Genomic DNA, 15,713 nt, shown 5'->3' with positions numbered 1-15,713 from the left:
TAGTATTAGAAGTCCTAGCCACAGCAATCAGACAACAAAAAGAAATAAAAGGCATCCAAATCGGCAAAGAAGAAGTCAAACTCTCACTCTTTGCAGATGATATGATACTTTATGTGGAAAACCCCAAAGACTCCACCCCAAAACTGCTAGAACTCATACAGGAATTCAGTCAAGTGGCAGGATATAAAATCAATGCACAGAAGTCAGTGGCATTCCTATACACCAACAACAAGACAGAAGAAAGAGAAATTAAGGAGTCGATCCCATTTACAATTGCACCCAAAACCATAAGATACCTAGGAATAAATCTAACCAAAGAGGCAAAGGATCTATACTCAGAAAACTATAAAATACTCATGAAAGAAATTGAGGAAGACACAAAGAAATGGAAAAACGTTCCATGCTCATGGATTGGAAGAACAAATATTGTGAAGATGTCAATGCTACCTAGAGCAATCTACACATTCAGTGCAATCCCCATCAAAATACCATCCACTTTTTTCAAAGAAATGGAACAAATAATCCTAAAATTTGTATGGAACCAGAAAAGACCCCGCATAGCCAGAGGAATGTTGAAAAAGAAAAGCAAAGCTGGCGGCATCACAATTCCGGACTTCCAGCTCTATTACAAAGCTGTCATCATCAAGACAGTATGGTACTGGCACAAACACAGACACATAGATCAATGGAACAGAATAGAGAGCCCAGAAATGGACCCTCAACTCTATGGTCAACTAATCTTTGACAAAGCAGGAAAGAATGTCCAATGGAAAAAAGACAGTCTCTTCAACAAATGGTGTTGGGAAAATTGGATAGCCACATGCAGAAGAATGAAACTGGACCATTTCTTTACACCACACACAAAAATAGACTCCAAATGGTTGAAAGACCTAAATGTGAGACAGGAGTCCATCAAAATCCTAAAGGAGAACACAGGCAGCAACCTCTTCGACCTCAGCCGCAGCAACTTCTTCCGAGACACATCACCAAAGGCAAGGGAAGCAAGGGCAAAAATGAACTATTGGGACTTCATCAAGATAAAAAGCTTTTGCACAGCAAAAGAAACAGTCAACAAAACCAAAAGACAACTGACAGAATGGGAGAAGATATTTGCAAATGATGTATCAGATAAAGGGCTAGTATCCAAAATCTATAAAGAACTTATCAAACTCAACACCCAAAGAACAAAGAATCCAATCAAGAAATGGGCAGAAGACATGAACAGATATTTTTCCAAAGAAGACATCCAAATGGCCAACAGACACATGGAAAATGTGCTCAACATCTCTTGGCATCAGGGAAATCCAAATCAAAACCTCAATGAGATACCACCTCACACCAGTCAGAATGGCTAAAATTAACAAGTCAGGAAATGACAGATGTTGGCAGGGATGCGTAGAAAGGGGAACCCTCCTACACCGTTGGTGGGAATGCAAGCTGGTGCAGCCACTCTGGAAAACAGTATGGAGGTTCCTCAAAAAGTTGAAAATAGAGCTACCATATGATCCAGCAATTGCACTACTGGGTATTTGCCCCAAAGATACAAAAGTAGGGATCCGAAAGGGTACGTGCACCCCGATGTTTATAGCAGCAATAGCCAAACTGTGGAAGGAGCCAAGATGTCCATCGACAGATGAATGGATAAAGAAGATGTGGTATATATATACAATGGAATATTATGCAGCCATCAAAAGGAATGAGATCTTGCCATTTGCAACAATGTGGATGGAACTAGAGGGTGTTATGCGGAGCAAAATAAGTCAAACAGAGAAAGACATATATCATATGACCTCACTGATATGAGGAATTCTTAATCTCAGGAAACAAACTGAGGGTTGCTGGAGTGGGGGGTGGGGTGGGAGGGATGGGGTGACTGGGTGATAGACACTGGGGAGGGTATTTGCTCTGGTAAGCGCTGTGAATTGTGCAAGACTATTGAATATCAGATCTGTACCTGTGAAACAAATAATGCAATATATGTTAAGAAAAAAAAAAAAGAAGATGATAGCAGGAGGGGAAGAATGAAGGGGGTAAATCGGAGGGGGAGACGAACCATGAGAGACGATGGACTCTGAAAAACAAACTGAGGGTTCTAGAGGGGAGGGGGTGGGAGGATGGGTTAGCCTGGTGATGGGTATTGAGGAGGGCACGTTCTGCATGGAGCACTGGGTGTTATGCACAAACAATGAGTCATGGAACACTATATCTAAAACTAATGATGTAATGTATGGGGATTAACATAACAATTTAAAAAAATAATATCGAACGTTGAAAAAAAAAATCAAAGTTTAAATGTGAAAAACTGAGAACATGGGAGAATTGCCTTATCACCTGAGTTGAGTGAAACCTTACTAATTCACAATCTAGAAGCTACGAGAGAAAACACAGATAGATCTAATCATGTTCCTTTTCCTTAAAATGTTGGCATGACAGGACACAACATAAGGTAAAAGCTCAAAGGTAAATGACAAATGGTAAAGTGAGAAAACATATTTAGCCACTTAGATGGCTAATATGCTTAATATATTAAGAGTTCTTATAAACTGAAAAGAAACAGACTAATGACCTGATGGAAAAGTGGCCAAACGTATCAGCAGCCATTCCCAAAAGAAGAAATGGAGGGGCACCTGGGTGGTTCAGTTGTTAAGCATCTGCCTTCGGCTCAAGTCATGATCCCAGGGTCCTGGGATCGAGCCCAGCATCGGGCTCCCTGCTCCACGGGAAGCCTGCTTCTCCCTCTCCCACTCCTCCTGCTTGTGTTCCCTCTCTCGCTGTGTCTCTCTCTGACAAATAAATAAATAAAATCTTTAAAAAAAAAAAAAAAGAAATGGAAATGGTGCCTAAACATATGAAAAGATGCCCATACTCACTCTTATTCAGGAAATGCAAATGAAAACGACAATGAGCTACTATTTCTCATATATCAGATTGGCACACATCCCAAAGTCTGCCAACGTCCTCTATTGGCAAGGTTCTAGCAAACAGCCGAACTCCCAGGCAAAGGAATTTGTAAGATCTAAAAAAAAAAAAAGACTAGCAATCTATCTAGCGGTTTCACTTCTAGGAATCTACCTCCAAAATATTCCCACAAAAATAAAAAATGACATATAAATAAACGAATATAACACTGTAACAACTAACTGGACTTAAAAACTTAAAAAAATGACTTATATGAAAAGTATATTCTTTCAATGGCAAGATACAGAACATCATACATAGTATGATATCATCTAGATAAGAAAAGAGGAGATAATTAATATATACATAATTTTGTTGTATTTGCAAAAAGAGAAACTGATCAAAATGGTTATCACCAGATCAGTGGTCCTCAAATATTACCTAAAATTCACCTTCAGAGCCTGACTCCCAAAATTTCTGATTTAGAAGTTCTAAGATGGGGCTGGAGAATTTGTATTTCTAACAAGTTGTTAAGTGATGCTGAAGCAGCTGTTCTAAAAACACACTTTGCCTCCAAACTTAAAACAAATGACAACAAACTTATCAATATATCAAAATAATGACATTATAATACAAGAGACAGATTTATTTTAAGTGGTTTTTGAGGGCTTCGAGTGTACATCTTAAGTGGAATGTGTTCTAATTAAAAACAGAGCACCAATTAATCTTAAACTTAATTCAGTATCTTTTAGTATCAGTAGTATTAATTTGGAACTAGTATACATACAAATACACACATACGTTTAGGCATGAAGATAAATCAAAAAATAGTTCAATGCTGCTAAGAACCAAAATTGTTAGTGTAAAAGAGTTTAAAGGAATTAAATGAAAATTCTATGATGTTAAATTTGAATGGAATATTGATATTCAATATGAGTATTATTTCATTATTTTTCTTTTCAAACTATGTATTCCTTAGCTCTACAACTGCAAAGATCTTGAGGACAGTGACCACCCAACAACAAAAGAGCCCCCAGTGCCCACATTCTGGTGTCTAAGTAGCATTTCCCACTAAAAGCAACCACAGCTCTATGGCAGAATTTTGATTCTAGGTTTAGAGAAGAAAATGCATTAAATGAGTTTGTGGCAAGTTATGCCAGAAAACAAGGAGACAATCAAAGACTAATGGGACATATCAGAAGCAAACATAAACAAGCAGGAGCAAATATAAGGGAAGAATTCCACTGGCAAAAATATGCTAACAATGAAAAAAAATAGTAACTGAAATTAATTAATTAGAATTCATGATTTCATTCCATCACTTAAAAATAAAAAACCCCAATACATACACATACAAAAATCTAGTTGGTCACCATTGTGTTTAAAATATTTCCTTACTTTGAAAATTGGCAGTAGAAAGAAAAGAATTAGGCATTTATCCTGCCTTCTCTGTTCTACGCAGTAACTAAATAGCCCTAGTTGAGTTTATGTCACTCAACTAGGGCTATTTAGTTCTTTTCCACAGAAAAAAATCCAATTAAAGAAAAGTGGAAAAAAAAATTAGAAAACCACCATTTTGCCTAATGAAATAATTTGGGCAGTTTTCATCAGTAGATGAAATTTCTAGACACAAAGTTGACAGGTAATTGTAGCATGTTAGCGTCACAAAAGTGTGACGACTGAACACTAGCACCATGTGCTTTCTATAAAGCACCAGCACCACAAATGTTTGCCAATAGAGTTGAACCTGCATCTCATCAAGCACTGAGCGCCAGCCAACTTCAGTTAACAAGAAATACAAGGGATAGAGCAACAAGTTAAATGTCACCAACAGAAAGCACAGAGACAAATCCAGAATATGAAACATTATACAGGACACATAATCCAATCTTCTCGATAAATCAACAAGGAGGATGTGAAACCAGATCAAGAAATTTAACCAAATGCAGAGTGTGGTACCTTGTGTGAACAAATCAAATGTAAAAAGATATTTTTGAAACATTTGGAGAACTATAAATATATTAGAATATATGAAAAATTGTTCATTTTGTTGGGGTGATGATGGTTTCATGATTTTTTAAAGTCCATTTTTAAGCAGCACATACTAATATATGTCAGAGTAAAATAACACGATGTTTGGGATTTGCTTTAAAATATTTCAGCAAAAACTGGGCCACCTGGGTGGCTCAGTCGGTTAAGTGTCTGCCTTCGGCTCAGGTCATGATCCCAGGGTCCTGGGATTGAGCCCCGCTTCGGATCCCTGCTCAGCGGGGAGCCTGCTTCTCCCTCTCCCTCTGCCTACCACTCTGCCCACTTGTGCTCTCTCTCTCTCTGTCAAATAAATAAATAAAATCTTTAAAAAAAAATATTTCAGCAAAAAAGAATGGATGAAACCAGTTATGCAAAATGTTGACGGCTATTGAATCTAGCATATGAGTATTCGTTATGCTATCCTTTTTTTATGTATATTTTTATACATAAAAAAATTTATGTATATTTTTATGTATATTCAAAATTTTTTTGTATATTCAAAAATTTTTATGTATATTTTTATGTATATTTTTTATGTATATTCAAAACTCCAAAATACATTTGAGATAGTGGAATTGAAAAAGTGGACCCAAAGAACTGTCATTTTTCTTAAAAGTATTTCATGTTACTTTTACAAAGTGCAGAGAATCTAGATCACTAATAATTACTGCTTTCTAATCATTTAAGAATTTAATCTAGGGGTGCCTGGGTGGCTCAGACAGTTAAGCATCTGCCTTCGGCTCAGGTCACGATCCCAGGATCCTGGGATGGAGTCCCACATAGGGCTCCCTGCTGAGCAGAGAGCCTGCTTCTCCCTCTCCCTCTCCCTCTGCCTGCCGCTCCCCTTGCTGTGCTCTCTCTCTCTCTCTGTCAAATAAAAAAGTAAAAAAATCTTAAAAAAAAAGAGAATTTATGGGCGCCTGGGTGGCTCAGTTGGTTAAGCAACTGCCTTCGGCTCAGGTCATGATCCTGGAGTCCCTGGATCGAGTCCCGCATCGGGCTCCCTGCTCGGCAGGGAGTCTGCTTCTCCCTCTGACCCTCCCCCCCTCTCATGTGCTCTCTCTCATTCTCTCTCTCTCAAATAAATAAATAAAATCTTTTAAAAAAAAAATTAAAAAAAAAAAAAAAAGAGAATTTAATCTAAATCCCAGTGTAATAGAAAATGTCCTAGAATAAAAGTCCAGAGTGAAACCTGGGGCCAGTCCCTGACATTAATCTTTTGAATTTGCACAAGTCATTTAATCTTTTCAGATCTGGTGATATGTAAACTTAGGAAATTAGACAAGATAACTTTAAGTCTTATTTTTTACCTCCAATGACCAGAAAGTAACATGAATGTACCTTTATGGGTAAGCAGAGGGCACAGAATGAGGTAGCCAAAAAAGCAGGAAAGAGCTGTTAACCAGAATAACTTCCTTGAGTTCCCCTATGTGAAGTAAGTGGGTTAGATTATATTTTTCTAAGATGTCTCCTAGTTCTAAAATTCTATGAAACGTAACAGCTGTAGCCATAGTCCAGAAAAAAAAATGGAGAGTTTTGTATCTGATGTTAGCACTCAGTTTCAGCAAGGCTGTTCTGTACTCTAGATAACATGCTTATTTATCAACAGGATAGGAAAACAGGAATTGACCAGTAGGTTTCCAACTTTCTTATCCCTAGATAAAAAAAAGAAGAAAGAAAGAAAGAAAGAAAAAAAGAAGCCTATTAATGATGAAGAGGGAGGAAGTTAAGTTTTTTAGTTTTCTATGACAATATCTCAAGAGACACCTAGGTGCTCAGTGCCCCAGATGAGCATCCTTAAACATAGGCTCTCTTGGGATGCCTGGGTGGCTCACTTTGTTAAGCATCTGCCTTTAGCTCGGGTCGTGATCCCAGGTTCCTGGGATGGAGTCCCGCATCGGGCTCCTTGCTCAGCGGGGATCCTGCTTCTCCCTCTGCCTGCCGCTCCCCCTGCTTGTGCTCTGTCTCTTTCTCTGACAAATAAATAAATAAAATCTTAAAAACAACAACAACAACAACAAACATGGGCCCTCTTGGACAAACAAAAGTTAGAATTAAGACAGAGATTGAGGGGCGCCTGGGTGGCTCAGTCAGTTAAGCGCTGGACTCTTGATTTCAGCTCAGGTCATGATCTCAGGGTCATGAAATCAAGCCCTGTATGGGGCTCCATGCTGGGCATGGAGCCTGCTTATGATTCTCTCTCTCCATCTCCCACTGCCCTTCCCTGCTCACGTGCTCTCTCAAAAAAAAAAAAAAAAAAAAAAACGATTGATACTGAACTGGAGAGTGTAGAGTGTCAGCACTCCAAACAGAAGATCAAAATTAAAGCAATCTTGGGGCGCCTGGGTGGCTCAGACGGTTAAGCGTCTGCCTTCGGCTCAGGTCATGATCCCAGGGTCCTGGGATCGATCCCCGAGTCAGGTGCTGCACTCACAGGAAGCCTGTTTCTCCCTCTGCCTGTCGCTCCCCCCTGCTTGTGCTCTCTCTCTCTCTCTGTGTCAAATAAATAAATAAAATCTTTAAAAAAAAAAATAAAGCAATCTTGGTAAATGATTGAATCTTAAAGTATTACATTTGATGAGTTGTCCTAGTAGGTGGAAAGGGTGAGAGTAAGCTGTTGGCCATAACTGAGACTGATGAAATGAAAGTTATAGGAGACACTATTCACTAGCTTCTTTGAGCCTCACCTCCACTCTTTTATAATTTACAAAAGTTTTTAAAGATTTTATTCATTTGAGAGAGAGAGAGAGAGCACAGCAGGGGGAGGAGCAGTAGGAGAGGGAGAAGCATCTTCCTGCTGAGTGCAGCACCCCACTCGAGGCTTGATCCATGACCCTGAGATCATGACTTGAGCCGAAGTCATATGCTTAACCAACTGAGCCACCCAAGCGCCCCTAAATTCACAAATTTTATACATTGAATCATTCAGGCAATCATTCGACAAAGAGTTTTTGAAAGACAACTATGAGCCAGAAATCGGTAAATTTCTTTTCATGGTGTTTGTATTCTACCAGGAGGAGTCAGTTAATAAACGATTTTTAAAATTACATGTCACATGATCATTATGTTGTACACCTGAAAATAATATAACATTATATGTCAACTATAACTCAATAAAAAAAAAATAGGTCAGGTGGTAAGTTTTATGAAGAAAAGTAAGTGAATAGGGTGAAGAGGCAGGTATTTTAGATGGGGTTTCCAGGAAAGCATGTGTCATAAGGTGATACCTGGGCAGGAGCCTGAAGGAATTTGAGGAAGGGAACCGCATGGATATCTAAGGAGAATGAAGATGGAGGATGGAAGAGCACACACAAAGACCCTGAGGCAGGACAGTTTTTGGTACTCAAGGAAGGACAAGGACCCAGGTGTGGCAGGAGTAGAATGAACCTGAAGGAGAACAGGTGGAGACAGGTCAGACAGATAACAGCGCCACTCCGTGAGCCCAGGAACCCAGGGCAAGGACTCAGGCTTTTCACTACCTCTGCAAGGGAAGTCATTGTAAGGTTTCAAATGGATGAGTGCCTTGTTTCAAAAGGATCTCTCACTTTGCTGAGTGTAGAGTAGACTGTGAAGGGGCGAGGGAATACCGAAGGAGGAAATTAGAAGATAATAATCCAGGAATGAAATTATGGCGGTTTGGACTGGGGGGGGCGGGTTGTGGGGAATTCAGTCAGGCACGGTCAGGTGTGGGAGGAACAGGTTTGAAGGGAGGAAATTCCATTTTGGACATGTCAAATGTGAAATGGGATTAAATGAATCATCTGAGATGTGAGTGAGAAGAAATCAGGTCTAATGACAGAGACATGATGCATCCTAACTTTAGACAGTGAGAAGATGAGCAAGATTCAGTAAAGGAGATTGAGGTAGGCTGACAATCTTGAAAGACTGGAAAACTGGAGGCCACATGAAGAAAGTGTGTCAAGTAGGAGGGACTGATGACTACGTTAAGGGCTTCTGATATGCCCAACATAAGAGAGGCTGATAATTGGATTTGGCAATATGGAAATCATGGGTGACTCTAATAACCCTAATAAATCTGTATCCCTGAGAATATTTTACACATAGTATGTTTGAAAATATTTTATTGAATAAATGAAAAGATATAGCTAAATACCATAATTCTGAAGTTTCCCTAGAATTCTGCAGTTGAGCTACTTAAAAATACAGGATAAAATAAGTTATTTCTCTGATTTAGCAAGACAAAAGTACAAAAGAAATAAACTCTATACAAACAGGTTGCCCAAATGCTAGAGATGCACCAGTGAAATTCTTCACATATGATTTAAAATAATTTTTTTTAAGATTTTATTTATTTATTTGAAAGAGAGAGACACAGCTAGAGAGGGAACACAAGCAGGGGGAGTGGGAGAGGGAGAAGCAGGCTTCCTGCGGAGCAGGGAGCCCGATGTGGGGCTCGATTCTAGGACCCTGGGATCATGACCTGAGCCGAAGGCAGAGGCTTAATGACTGAGCCAACCAGGCGCCCCTTAAAATAATTTTTAATGCTGACTATTGTGTTTATTTTGATGAATAATTTTTTTCATTAAAAATATATAAAAGCGGGGCACCTGGGTGGCTCAATCGTTAAGCATCTGCCTTCGGCTCAGGTCATGATCCCAGGGTGCTGGGATCGAGTCCCGCATCGGGCTCCCTGCTCCGCGGGAAGCCTGCTTCCCCTCTCCCACTCCCCCTGCTTATGTTCCCTCTCTCGCTGTCTCTCTCTCTGTCAAAAAATAAATAAAATCTTTAAAAAAAAAATTTTTTTTTATTAAAGCAAAACTCACTAGATAGCCTGTGGAAGGAGACAGTAATGTGTACGATTAACATAAAAACATTAACTTCTAAAAGATAGCTACAGAAAGAAGTATCCTGCCTCCAGGGTGACCAATCAACCAGAGATCTCAAGGGAGACTTTCCAAATACCTGCTTAGAAACCGGCTTATTGGAGGAAGGAAAGATGGCGGAGGAGTAGGGGACCCTATTTCAACTGGTCCCCGGAATTGAGCTGGATATCTACCAGACCACTCTGAGCACCCACGAAAACAGCCTGAGATGTAAAAAGATCTGTATCTCTACAAACAGAATATCGCAGGTGGTTGATATCGAGGTACAAAGCGGGGAGCCCTGATTCCGCGGGCAGATATCAGAGGATAAACGGCAGCGGGAGGGAGCCTGGCTGTGGAGATCCTACACCGCCAGTGAGCGACAGCCTCATGCGCTGGGGACGGGGCAAGACTCCCAGACTGGTAGCAGCGGGAAAGGACTTTAGGGCACCCCAGGTCAGAAACCCGGAGCGGCGGGGTTGCACCTGCGAACTGCAGCCCCCGGGGCGGAAACCTGGAGCATTGGGGTCGTGAGCGCGCGCAAACTGGGAGCGGCTGGAGGTTTAAGAAGCACAAAGGGCAGAGACGCGACCCGAAGGCAGAACTGGGGGCACTGCGGAGGGGCGCACAACCCAGGACACTGCAGTTTATAGCAGCACAGACAGAAACGGAGACAGTGTGGCCTGGAGAGCTCACTGAAGAACAGACTGCGGTTCTTTGCTCTGCTCTCTGCTCTGAGGCAGAGAGGGTTGGAAACGGTCTCTTCTGCTCTGACTCACGGAAGAGACGCGGAAAGCCGCCAGGGAAAGCTGCCAGAGAACAAAAGCCCGAAACACTGATTCCCACTGAGCCCATCCCCCGCCACAGGGGGGCAGGGCAACTCCGCCCAAATAGGGTTGCCTGAGTAACAGCGCGGCAGGCCCCTCCCCCAGAAGACAGGCTGGGAAAACAAGAGGCCAGCAAACCTAAGGTCCCAAGAAAACAGGTGCATCTTGCTTCGGTTCTGGTCAATAATTTGGACTCTATACATTCCCTCAAACACCCATCAATAGAATGACTAGGAGGAGGAGCCCCCAAAACAAAAGACTTAGAGATTATAACTTGTGCTGCAGATTTACACATGGATGCAGATATAACCAAGATATCGGAGATGGAATTCAGGCTAGCAATTGTGAAGACAATGGCTAGAATGGAGAAATCAATTAATGGAAACATAAAGTCTCCAAGGGCAGAAATGAAAGCTGAATTGGCAGAACTTAAAAATGCTATCAATGAGATCCAATCCAATCTAGATAATCTAACATTTAGAGTAAGTGAGGCAGAAGAACGAATAAGCGACCTGGATGACAATATAATAGATAAAAAGGGAAAAGAGGAGGCCAGAGAAAAACAACTCAGAATCCATGAAAATAGAATCAGAGAAATAAGTGACACCATGAAGTGTTCCAATGTCAGAATAATGGGAATCCCGGAGGGAGTGGGGAGAGAGAAAGGACTAGAGGATGTATTTGAGCAAATCGTAGCTGAGAACTTCCCTAATCTGGGGAATGAAAAAAACATTCGAGTCCTAGAGGCAGAGAGGACCCCTCCCAAGATCAAGGAAAACAGGCCAACACCCCAACCTGTAATAGTAAAACTTGCAAATCTTAGAACCAAGGAAACCATCTTAAGGGCAGTTAGGGGGAAGAGATTCCTTACATACAGAGGGAGGAACATCAGAATAACGTCAGACCTATCCACAGAGACCTGGCAAGCCAGAAAGGCCTGGCAAGACATATTCAGGGTATTAAACAAGAAGAACATGCAGCCAAGAATACTTTATCCGGCAAGGCTGTCATTTAGAATGGATGGAGAGATGCAGAGCTTCCAAGACCAGCAGAAACTGAAAGAATATGTGACCACTAAGCCGGCCCTGCAAGAAATATTAAGGGGGGTTCTATAAAAGGAGAAAGACCCCAAGAGTGATATACAACAGAAATTTACAGGGACAATCTATAAAAACAAGGTCTTCACAGGCAACATGATGACAATTAATTCATATCTTTCAATAATCATTCTCAACGTGAACGGCCTAAATGCTCCCATAAAACGGCACAGGGTTGCAGATTGGATAAAAAGACAGGACCCATCCATATGCTGCCTACAAGAGACTCATTTTGAACCTAAAGATACATCCAGACTGAAAGTGAAGGGATGGAGATCCATCTTCCATGCCAGTGGACCTCAAAAGAAAGCTGGGGTAGCAATTCTTATAGCAGAAAAATTAGATTTTAAACTAAAGTCTGTAATTAGAGACACAGAAGGACACTATATCATTCTTAAAGGGTCTATCCAAAAAGAAGATCTAAGAATTGTAAATATCTATGCCCCCAACATGGGAGCAGCCATCTACATAGCCAACTGTTAACCAAAATAAAGAGTCATATTGATAACAATACGTTAATTGTAGGAGACCCCAATACTCCACTCTCAGCAATGGACAGATCATCTAAGCAGAAAATCGACAAGGAAACAAGAGCTTTGAATGATACATTGGACCAGATGGACCTCATAGATATTTACAGAACATTCTACCCTAAAACAACAGAATACTCGTTCTTCTCGAGCGCACATGGAACTTTCTCCAGAACAGACCACATACTGGGTCACAAATCACGTCTCAACCAATACCAAAAGACTGAGATTATTCCCTGCATATTCTCAGACCATAATGCTTTAAAACTGAAACTCAATCACAAGAAAAAATTTGGCAGAAATTCAAACACTTGGAAGCTAAAGACCACTCTGCTCAAGAGTGTTTGGGTCAACCAGGAAATCAAAGAAGAACTTAAAACAATTCATGGAAATCAATGAGAATGAAAACACATCGGTCCAAAACCTATGGGATACTGCAAAGTCAGTCCTAAGGGGGAAATACATAGCCATACAAGCCTCACTCAAAAAAATAGAAAAATCCCGAATTCATCAACTAACTCTACACCTTAAAGAACTAGAGAAAAAGCTACAAACGATGCCTAAGCCACGCATTAGAAGAGAAATAATTAAATTAAAGCAGAGATCAATGAATTAGAAACCAGAAACACAGTAGATCAGATCAACGAAACTAGAAGTTGGTTCTTTGAAAGAATTAATAAGATCGATAAACCACTGGCCAGACTTATCCAAAAGAAAAGAGAAAGGACCCAAATTAATAAAATTATGAATGAAAGGGGAGAGATCACGACTAACACCAAGGAAATAGAAACAATTATTAGACATTATTATCAACAACTATATGCCAAGAAACTGAGCAATCTGGATGAAATGGAGGCCTTCCTGGAAACCTATAAGCTGCCAAGACTGAAACAGGAAGAAATTGACAACCTGAATAGGCCAATAACCAGTAACGAGATTGAAGCAGTGATCAAAAACCTCCCAAAAAACAAAAGCCCAGGGCCTGATGGATTCCCTGGGGAATTCTACCAAACATTCAAAGTAGAAATAATACCTATTCTACTGAAGCTGTTTCAAAAAACAGAAACAGAAGGAAAACTTCCAAACTCATTCTATGAGGCAAGCATTACCTTAATCCCCAAACCAGGCAAAGACCCCATCAAAAAGGAGAAATTCAGACCAATATCCCTGATGAATATGGATTCCAAAATCCTCAACAAAACCCTAGCTAATAGGATCCAACAATACATTAAAAGGATCATCCACCACGACCAAGTGGGATTTATCCCCGGGATGCAAGGGTGGTTCAACATTCGCAAATCAATCAATGTGATAGAACACATTAATAAGAGGAGGGAGAAGAACCATATGGTCCTCTCAATTGATACAAAAAAACCATTTGACAAAATACAACATCCTTTCCTGATTAAAACTTTTCAGAGTATAGGGATAGAGGGAACATTCCTCCATTTCATAAAATCCATCTATGAAAAACCCACAGCGAATATCATCCTCAATGGGGAAAAGCTGAGAGCCTTTCCCTTAAGATCAGGAACACGTCAAGGATGCCCACTCTCGCCACTATTGTTCAACATAGTACTAGAAGTCCTAGCAACAGCAATCAGACAACAAAAAGAAATAAAAGGTATTCAAACTGGCAAAGAAGAAGTCACACTCTCTCTTTTCAGATATGACATGATACTTTATGTGGAAAACCCAAGAGACTCTACCCCTAAATTACTAGAACTCATACAGCAATTCAGTAATGTGGCAGGATACAAAATCAATGCACAGAAATCAGTTGCTTTCTTATACACTAACAATGCAACTGTAGAAAGAGAAATTAGAGAAACAATTCCATTTACAATAGCACCAAAAACCATAAGATACCTCAGAATAAACCTAACCAAAGAGGTAAAGGATCTATACTCTAGGAACTACAAAACACTCATGAAAGAAATTGAAGAAGACACAAAAAGATGGAAAAATATTCCATGCTCATGGATCGGAAGAATAAACATTGTTAAAATGTCTATGCTACCCAGAGCAATCTATACCTTCAAGGCCATCCCGATCAAAATTCCAATGACATTTTTCAAAGTGCTGGAACAAGCAATCCTAAAATTTGTATGGAATCAGAAAAGACCCCAAATCGCCAAGGAAATGTTGAAAAAGAAAAACAAAGCTGGGGGCATCACGTTGCCCGATTTCAAGCTATATTACAAAGCTGTGATCACCAAGACAGCATGGTACTGGCACAAAAATAGACATATAGACCAATGGAACAGAATAGAGAACCCAGATATGGACCCTCAACTCTATGGTCAAATAATCTTTGACAAAGCAGGAAAAAACATGCAATGGAAAAAAGACAGTCTCTTCAATAAATGGTGCTGGGAAAATTGGACAGCCACATGCAGAAGAATGAAACTCGACCATTCTCTAACACCATTCACAAAGATAAACTCAAAGTGGATGAAAGACCTCAATGTGAGACGGGAATCCATCAAAATCCTAGAGGAGGACATATGCAGTAACCTCTTTGACATTGGCCACAGCAACTTCTTTCAAGATACATCTCCAAAAGCTAGTGAAACAAAAGCAAAAATGAACTTTTGGCACTTCATCAAGATAAAAAGCTTCTGCACAGCAAAGGAAACAGTCAACACAACAAAGAGGCAACCCACAGAAGGGGAGAAGATATTTGCAAATCACAGTACAGATAAAGGGCTGATATCCAAGATCTATAAAGAACTTCTCAAATTCAACATCCAAAAGACAAATAATCAAGTCAAAAAGTGGGCAGAAGATATCAAAAGACACTTCTCTGAAGAAGACATACAAATGGCTAACAGACACATGAAAAAATGTTCATCATCATTAGCCATCAGGGAAATTCGAATCAAAACCACATTGAGATACCACCTTACACCAGTTAGAATGGCAAAAATGGACAGGGAAAGAAACAACAAATGTTGGAGAGGTTGTGGAGAAAGGGGAACCCTCTTACACTGTTTGTGGGAATGCAAATTGGTACAGCCACTTTGGAAAGCAGTGTGGAGGTGCCTCAAAAATTTACAACTAGAGCTACCCTATGACCCAGCAATTGCACTCCTGGGTATTTACCACAAAGACACAGAGGTAGTGAAAAGAAGGGCCATATGCACCCCAATGTTCATAGCAGCAATGTCCGCAATACCCAAACTGTGGAAAGAGCCGAGATGCCCTTCAACAGATGAATGGATAAAGAAGATGTGGTCCATATATACAATGGAATATTACTCAGCCATCAGAAAGGATGAATACCCAACTTTTACATCAACACAGATGGGACTGGAGGAGATTATGCTAAGTGAAATAAGTCAAGCAGAGAAAGTCAATTATCATATGGTTTCACTTATTTGTGGAACATAAGGAATAGCATGGAGGACACTAGGAGAAGGAAGGGAAAAATGAGGCGGGGGGAATTGGAGGGAGAGATGAACCATGAGAGATTATGGACTCTGAGAAACAAACAGGGTTTTAGAG

The 15,713-nt window shown here is 40.3% G+C and overlaps 1 protein-coding gene across 4 annotated transcripts in view; it reads right to left on the bottom strand.

The window, feature by feature from the left end:
• Nucleotides 1–15,713, bottom strand: part of LOC144379563 (uncharacterized) — an 84,884-nt gene that overhangs the window by 37,251 nt on the left and 31,920 nt on the right. The window lies entirely within an intron of this gene.

The sequence above is a fragment of the Halichoerus grypus genome, chromosome 12, assembly GCF_964656455.1.
Source record: "Halichoerus grypus chromosome 12, mHalGry1.hap1.1, whole genome shotgun sequence".
In the NCBI taxonomy this organism is placed as follows: domain Eukaryota; kingdom Metazoa; phylum Chordata; class Mammalia; order Carnivora; family Phocidae; genus Halichoerus; species Halichoerus grypus.
Note: the sequence above shows the minus strand (reverse complement) of the source record. Positions and strands in the feature narration are given on the sequence as shown.